This window comes from Megalobrama amblycephala, unplaced genomic scaffold (genome assembly GCF_018812025.1).
Source record: "Megalobrama amblycephala isolate DHTTF-2021 unplaced genomic scaffold, ASM1881202v1 scaffold567, whole genome shotgun sequence".
Taxonomy (NCBI): domain Eukaryota; kingdom Metazoa; phylum Chordata; class Actinopteri; order Cypriniformes; family Xenocyprididae; genus Megalobrama; species Megalobrama amblycephala.
Window position 1 is genome coordinate 1 of NW_025953477.1, and position 9,252 is coordinate 9,252.

Consider the following 9,252-nt stretch of genomic DNA (forward strand, 5'->3'; position numbering starts at 1 on the left):
ACATGCTGGACATTATAAACGATTGACTGGACCAGCACCATTTATAACACCATTATTAAATATATTCAGTGTTTCTTTCTATGGTGAGTAGAGATAAATTGCACTGTTCTTAAAGTATTCTTGTTTTTACCATCTACTTACACAGTTAATGATTGAATAATTTAGTTTGAGATGATAGATCATATAAACACTGACTTAGCTTGAACTAAAAATAAGATTGTTCATTAGATTTGTTCATATTTCTGTTTATTATGCTATGTTTTTCAGCTCATCTCCCTGTTCCTGTCATCAGCAGTAACTCTTCACAATGTTCATCATTATGTTCATTGGTGTGTTCAGCTGTGAATGTGAGTCATGTGACTCTCTCCTGGTACAAAGGAAACAGTTTATTGTCCAGCATCAGTGTGTCTGATCTCAGCATCAGTCTCTCTCTACCTCTGGAGGTGGAATATCAGGATAAAAACACCTACAGCTGTGTGCTGAACAATCCCATCAGCAACCAGACTCAACATCTGGACATCACTCACCTCTGTCACACATGTTGCAGGTACGGCAGTGCTGATATTAGTTCGATGTCAGCGCTGATATTAGTGTTTATTGACTGATCTGATCTCAGTTTGATGTTTTTATTTCTCAGTCTGTCCACTGTTGTGGTCCTACTGAAGCTGTGATCCGATTGGTCCTCTCTGCTCTGGTGGGCGTGGCTACTGTCATTATTCTGGTTTATGACATCAGATTCAGAACAGCTGAACAAGATCAGTTTTTAAACAAAAACCGAAAGAGTTGTCGGAATATTAAAGGACTGTCTATTTACAATAAGTGCAAATACTCTGCCTTGTTGGCAAAGTCTATTTACATTAACTCCACCCACTGACGTCTGGTTCGGCTAGACAAAGCTATGAAGATGATGAATAGTCAACAGTAGCTATAGCATAGGGGTAAGGTGCATTGATAAAAGTTTTGAAGCAAATCGACCAGAAGTCGAATCTGTCTTTTGCCAAACTCACTTTACTCCTTGTGGAAATAAAGGGCCCTATAATACACCCGGCGCAATGCGACGCAAGGCGCATCGCAAGTGTGTTTGCTAGTTTGCGTCCGGCGCCGTTCGCGTTTTCCCGTTCAGCGCCACGTCCTTAAATTAGTAAATGCATTTGCGCCAGTTAGTGCGCCCATGGGCGTGCTGGTCTAAAAAAGAGGTGTGTTCAGGCGCATTGCCGGCGCATTGCTGGCGCATTGCTATTTTAAGGAGCTGAAAATAGACTGCGCCATAGACCAACTCAAACCTGGTCTAAAGTCTAAAGTCAGTGGCGCAATATTTTTTTGTTAGAGCGCGTTGGTAGAAACTGCGCCTCTGGGCGCGTCCACAGTGCGCGTTGACTTTGCTTATTACACACAGGGATGCGCATCACACAAATATGCCAAATATAAAAAACAAAAGGATTACAGTGTAAAAGAATATTATTGTGTAGGCTACATAAATATAAAAATGTAATGATGAATAGTCATTGCGTGTATTAGAATTAGGCTACCTATTTTCAATTCAGTCTATTACTACTTATAATGATGAACGAAATTGGCTAATTAATTGAACAATCGTGCCAATACACACACATATATATTAACTGACTCATCGCGCGGAGCTATTTGAAAGCCTGCATCCAACGCAGACGACTGAAAGATTGACTGGCCACTTAACAGGTAATTTCAGCAAAACATCACTCGTTGAACTCCTCAGTTGAATCGGTGTGTTTAATAAGTCAGTGTATTTTATAATGTTATATGTTATATAATATATAATTATATAATATATATAATGTTATATCCTGCTTGTCCCGTAGATGATCTGCTCGCGCGCTTTAACTAGCAGATCGGTTTCTTCGCTTGAAAAGCGTTCAGCTTTTCCGCCAACAAATTCCGCCATGTAAATAGCAATCCACCATGGCGCGAGCGCATCTCGCTCTTAAAGAAAATGGGAGATGACACTCTGATTGGTTTATTGAACGTTACGCCCATTACTCATTAAGAGAATAGGGACAACCCATTTCAAAAATGCGCCCCGGCGCACGGACCGTTTTTCCGTCGTTAAAATAGCAAAAGTGGATATGGACACGCCCTGAGTGCACCTGCGCCGTGCGCTTTACACTTTGCGTTTAGATCGTTAAAATAGGACCCAAAGTGTCTAAAGTGTGTTTGATAATAAAGTGTTTATCGGTTAGGGTTAGGTGTAGGAAGGGCTTTATTGTCCCAATAAAGTGGCATCCATTTAATAATTTTAATAAATATAATAATTTACACTCTATGTTATTATTGCATACCGTTTAATGTACAACTATACTGTGGTGCAAATAGTTTCTGCCAATATGTATAAATAGCATCTAACTACTATTTACACTTAGCCTATTTTAAAGAAAACATCACAGTAAATTCCCCGGTGTTAACACTGCTCAGTGATTATATGGGAACCACCAGCAGGGTGTTAAAAATAACACCAAAGCAGTGTTAGAGTTAATTAGGTACTTAAGTGGTTAATTAAGTGATAGATGAGTGATGATCTAATCCTATCACTAACTGAAAGCTGTTGTTCATTGCTAAGTTATTTTCATCAACAGAGCCGTATTGTCACAGATCAGACATCTTTTGAATTTTTAAGCACACTGTGGGGAAAAGAAGATTAGACACACCCACAGACACCAAAAATCAGCATATGTTTCTCATCAATAGAGTACCTCAGGGATGACGTGTTTTTGTAGGCCAACCCGGAAGTTAGCGGCACACGGGTTCCCTCGATTGAAAGCCTATGCATTTTTCCCATAGACTTTTGGAAAATCGCAGAAAATAAGCTCTGTGTTTAACAAAGGGTTATGACACTTACACGTTCTGTCTATCAAGATAATCTTTACAAGTTAAAACAACATTTATACATTTTGAAGCCTAAATAAAGTCATCAGATATCAAAAGCTAACAGTAGGCTATAAACGGACAACAGCACGCCATGGTCGTGGATCAACGTCGTCACCACCAAGCTTCCTCAAACTTTATTTAAAAAACAATTATATTTAAAAACATGCTCTCTGATTATGATCGGAGCTGTGTATGAATACTTATCCACTTTTTCATGAGAAATTCTGTCCAAATGTCCTGTTTGTCATGATGACGTCTAAAGTCCCCGCCAAAGGAAGTAGTCCCTTTTAGCAACTTGTTAGCAACCGCCATTTTTAAGACACAGTAAAGGTTTAAAAAAAATCGCAAGCGGGTTATAACGTGTGTTTTATGTCATAGATCAAAACGTGAAAATATTTAGAGGCTTTGTTAACCACAGACCTTATTTCAGGCGATTTAGCAAAAACCCATTCGAAAAACTCATAGACTTTACGGTGTTGGAACCGGAAGCCCTAAAATGCTAACTCGCTTCCGGGTTTTGCCTACAAAAATGCATCATCCCTGAGGTACTGTATGGCGGCATGTTTCATGCCACACTGCATGCTGGGAGTCATGAGATTTATACTGTGGTGGCTCCCAGCAAGCATCGCGGCATGAAGCATATCACCTTTATTGAGATTCATGTACTGATTCTTGATGTTTGTGTTTTTTTTTTTTTTTTAAAGAAATACAATATATTTTTTAAAAATGTAAGAAATTGTGCAACATTCAGATACACAAAGATCAAGAATCAGCATATGTTTGTCATGAATAGCCGCTTTTCCACCGTTGGGCCGAAAGGTTCTCATTGTGTAACCATTTCATTCGGTGCTGATCCGGGCCAGCTGGTACAGATACGGTTTCGTTTTCCACTCTGGGGCTGATAACGGCCGCTCTTTAGAATTCAATATAAAAGCGTCTGTCGTTGCCTTGGTAATGCAACGGTTTACTTATTATGATATGAGATATAAATAACGACCACCTAATGGAGGATGATTAGGTATTTCTTTTAATTCAATTATTAATTTGTGTTCACGTCACTCAAATAGAGCGCTTAGCCAGCTACAGAGAAACTGGTAGCCAGGCAAGAGACAAGTGACCAATCGACTTCATTTCACGGATTCTACCAGCATGATTCAACACGGTTAGACAACCGTGCTGAGAATTCCGGGCTGAGAGCGGTTTGTAATCGTGTCGTGCCATACCAGGCTCCAGCGGTAACACAAATGGAACCATTCCTTACCATTCTAAGAACTGTTCAGCGCAACGGTGGAAAAGTGGCTAATGTTGACACGCTTCATGCTGTAATGGATGCTGGGAGCCACCGTAGTATAAATCTCATGACTCCCAGCGTGTCAGCATTGATGAGAAACATATGCTGGTTCTTGATGTCTGTGGGTGTCTACATTTGTTTACCCACAATGTGTTTAAAAATTAAAATTCAAAATGTCTGATCTGTGCTATTAAGTTACTGTTGGGTAAAAAACTTAATAATAAGCAACCACATTCTATCAGCAATGGGACTAGACCAGGGCTGGGCAAACTCAGTCCTGGAGGGCCGCTGTCCCTGCAGAGTTTAGCTGCAACCCTGATAAAACTCACCTGCGTGTAATCCTGAAGACCTTGATTAGCTGGTTCAGGTGTGTTTGATTAGGGTTGGAGCAAAACTCCGCAGGGACAGCGGCCCTCCAGGACCGAGTTTGCCCACCCCTGGACTAGACAGTCAGTTCTCTTCTTAATTGTGTAAACCATATCACCTGATTGCTCTTGATTATGGTCTTCTTTGTAACAAATTACATACTTTTGTAAACACTATTACAAAGACCAAAAACTCACATAAAAAGTCAAGAGTCAAACTGCCCTACTAAAGGAAACACTGATTGCTATAATGGTGACCAAACGTTTCACTAGAACATCTAAACCTCTGTTAATTCTCAAAAAGAACTGTAGACAGAAATGACAGAAATAAAGTCAATCTGTTTGTAATAATAGAGATTTAATGTATTTTCAGTTGCTTTCATCTAAGGCTGTGGCTGAAGTTAGTTGTAGTTCTTGTGTTTCTCTTTCCTTCAGTGATTCTGTTCGTTATCATCAGGTGTCTTCAATAATCTAACAAACGTCACTCAATTAATCACTTAGGCAGTGTTAGAGTTAATTAGATACTTAAGTGTTACTTTTAACACCATGCCTGTGGTTCCCATATGAACACAGAGCGGTGTTGATTTAACACCGGGGAATTTATTGTGTAGCCTGCTGCTATTTTTTAAATAGATTAAGTAGAATCTATTGCTTCTTGCACTTGTGTGACCATGACATTGAAGTCATGTGACTGTGGTGTAGTTCATTTATAGCCCACATTTAGCTTTTTATTTCTGGTTATTGTGTTTACCCTTCAAAATTCATAATTTTTTTTTTGTTTAATAATTTAGTTTGAGATGATAGATCACATAAACACTGACTCAGCTTGAACTAAAAATAAGATTGTTGATTAGATTTGTTCATATTTCTGTTTATTATGTTTTTCAGCTCGTCTGCCTGTTCCTGTCATCAGCAGAAACTCTTCACAATGTTCTTCATCATCATCATCATTATGTTCATTGGTGTGTTCAGCTGTGAATGTGAGTCATGTGACTCTCTCCTGGTACAAAGGAAACAGTTTATTGTCCAGCATCAGTGTGTCTGATCTCAGCATCAGTCTCTCTCTACCTCTGGAGGTGGAATATCAGGATAAAAACACCTACAGCTGTGTTCTGAACAATCCCATTAGCAACCAGACTCAACATCTGGACATCACTCAACTCTGTCACACATTTTCAGGTATGGCAGTGCTGATATAAGTGTTTATTGACTGATCTGATCTCAGTTTGATAAAAAATAAGATTGTTGATTAGGTTTGTCCATATTTATCCCTAGTCTCTCATGTTTTCCAGCTCATCTTCCTGTTCCTGTCATCAGCAGAAACTCTTCACAATGTTCTTCATCATCATCATCATGTTCATTGGTGTGTTCAGCTGTGAATGTGAGTCATGTGACTCTCTCCTGGTACAAAGGAAACAGTTTATTGTCCAGCATCAGTGTGTCTGATCTCAGCAGCACCATCTCTTTACATCTGGAGGTGGAATATCAGGATAAAAACACCTACAGCTGTGTGCTGAACAATCCCATCAGCAACCAGACTCAACATCTGGACATCACTCAACTCTGTCACACATTTTCAGGTACGGCAGTGCTGATATAAGTGTTTATTGACTGATCTGATCTCAGTTTGATGAAAAATAAGATTGTTGATTAGGTTTGTCCATATTTATCCCTATTCTCTCATGTTTTCCAGCTCATCTTCCTGTTCCTGTCATCAGCAGGAACTCTTCACAATGTTCATCATCATCATCATCATGTTCATTGGTGTGTTCAGCTGTGAATGTGGGTCATGTGACTCTCTCCTGGTACAAAGGAAACAGTTTATTGTCCAGCATCAGTGCGTCTGATCTCAGCATCAGTCTCTCTCTACCTCTGGAGGTGGAATATCAGGATAAAAACACCTACAGCTGTGTGCTGAACAATCCCATCAGCAACCAGACTCAACATCTGGACATCACTCAACTCTGTCACACATGTGCAGGTACAGCAGTGCTGATATTACCATTTATTGACTGAGCTGATCTCAGTGTTGTATGTGGTCACGCTGACAGACTGTTTGTCCATTACAGAACACACTCCACTTTACACAGTGCTGATCTCTGTTGGATCTCTGCTGATTGTGGCTGTAATTTGGATGTTTTGGATCTGCAGGAAACGCAGAGATGCAGGTCAAGTGAACCTACAGCTTAAACATCTGTAAAAACACATTCTTCATGTATTGATTGAACATGTGTGTCATTACAGGTCAGACCCGTAAAGACGAGACAAATGTAACACTCAACAAATACACTAGACAAAGGACGGTAAGTGTCTCTTACTCCTTTTCTACCAAGGCAGTTTGAGTGCTGATTCAGAGCCACAGCCAAATTTCAAATCAGTTCTTTGTCTTTAGACCTAAAGCACCAGCTCTGAACCAGAAAAAGAGGTTTGTAAGTAGCACCAAACCATTGCTGGTCTAGAAAGTAAGAACCGCTTGCAACAGGGGCTGTGGGCCAGGTTACTGTGACCAGAAACTTGTGACAGTGCTTTGATGTCATGCGCGATCGGTCCGCGAGAAGCTGATGCATCTCGAACAAGCCAGGTGTGTTTGGGGCTGCTGCGGTAGCGTTGCTGTGAAAGATGAGAGGTACACAGCAATATCCACAGTGTTAAATGAACACCCCTCAGTGTACATGTGTCTACACTACAGGGTGTTAAAAGTAACACAGAAGCAATGTTGAAATTAATGAGATAATTAAGTGATTGAGTGATGATTGACAATTAGTAGTGACACCTGATGTTAATAAGCAGAATCACTGAAGGAAAGAGAGAAAAAAAGATGTTAATGTTATGGGGTGTTTTGTTTCAAGTCACCGTGATGGAGGTCAGTGTTTGCTTTAGTTGGGCTCTTGACCCTTTACTTTTTATGATTAGCTTTTTGTTTCTTTGGCTGCTCCAACTTTGTGTAAAGCACATTTGGTGTGGCAAGAGAAAATATGATCTGGCCACAATATGTTTTGAAGCTTACATTTTCATCTTGTAATGATCTGATTCACTGATGTCATTCAGAGTCTAAATCTCTGACCATATGCTTGATGTGTAAATTTAGTATTGGTGATTGTATCCCTGTGATTGTACAGCTTGAAATCCAACAACATGAACAATTTCAAAAATACATTGCGCACAGAAGCTTCTGTTTTTAGACACACACAGACATCAAGAATCAGCATATGAATCTCAAGATCAACTCTGAACATCATAAAACAAGCTACTGTCACAACAAAACAACAGCAAAATAAAAGCAAACAGGAACAATCAATAAAAATTACAGGACAATTCAGCTGCATGATTTATTCACGCAGCAATGCATGATGGGAGCCGTGGATGAGTTTTGATTTGTGGCTCCCATCATGCACTGAAACATGAAGCACTTTGTTTGATTGTCACCATTGTTGAGGTTCATATACTGATTCTTGATATCTGTCTGTGATTTTAAAAAACTTTAAACTATAAAAGCTCTGCTGGATTTCAAGCTGTAACATCAGAGATTTACTGTAATGAAAAATAATTCATAAAATATCTATTTATAACCAGTAAATCGGTCCATTTCACAATGATACTGTCGTCATCAAAATACAACCATCGCAACCTGGCCTGCATTTTCCAAAGAATCATAAGCAATTAATTGTCAACTTATGCTTACGATGCTTTTGAGAAACGCAGCCCAGATTACAGTTTCTCTTGACATAACAAATGTGCTTTACAAACACAAAGTTGAAGCAGCCAGAGAAAAACTAGTATTAAAAAGTAAAGAGTCAAGACCCCAACTAAAGAAAACACTGACCTCCATCACGGTGACTTGAAACGAAACATTCCATAAAACATTAATTAACATCTTTTTCTCTTTCCTTCAATAATTCTGCTTAAGATCAGGTGTCATCACTAATTGTCAGTCATCACTTAATTAATCAATTATCTCATCAACATTGCTTCAGTGTTACTTTTAACACCCTGTAGTGTGGACACATATGTACACTGAGGGGTGTTCATTTAACACTGGGGATTTTGCTGTGTGTATTTTCAAACAGAAACAGGGTTCAACACTGAAAGATGTAAAAAAACAAACAAACAAACAAAAACATTATTAATGTTTACACAAATAAATTGTGTTAAATGTGTGAATATGAGCTTGATCTCGTTCAGCTCTTCTGGATCTGATGTCATAAACCAGAATAATGACAGTAGCCATGCCCACCAGAGCAGAGAGGACCAATCGGATCACAGCTTCAGTAGGACCACAACAGTGGACAGAGTCTGAGGAATAAAAACATCAAACTGAGATCAGATCAGTCAATAAACACTAGTAGTAATTACCCTGGACAGAATGTCAAAAAATGATTGATTACTTTGACCTTTGACCTTTGACCTATGAACTTGACCTCTCCCCTCCCCCATGGGACCACCCAAATATTATCCCATCCCCCCCCCCCCCCCCCCCCCTAGTTGACCTCTGTATGAACTCCATGACCTTGGGGTTATGGAATTTAAATGGCGATTGACCTTTGACATGGGTTTTGAATATGTCCATTGATTCTCAGCATTTTGAAATATCTATGGTATTGACTTGCGGGTCATTTGTAGGGTGGATGATGGATGATTTTTGAACTTTGATGCCATATTAGAAGTCCTGATGGTGATTTAGGAACTTTCAGGGTC

General features: G+C 39.4%; 1 long non-coding RNA gene across 1 annotated transcript; it reads left to right on the top strand.

The window, feature by feature from the left end:
* The first annotated feature begins 6,478 nt into the window (after positions 1 to 6,478).
* Positions 6,479 to 6,881, top strand: LOC125262047. The gene is made up of 3 exons (XR_007183498.1): positions 6,479 to 6,538; positions 6,627 to 6,725; positions 6,802 to 6,881. It is a non-coding gene; the product is annotated as an uncharacterized LOC125262047 (long non-coding RNA).
* Positions 6,882 to 9,252: the final 2,371 nt, after the last annotated feature.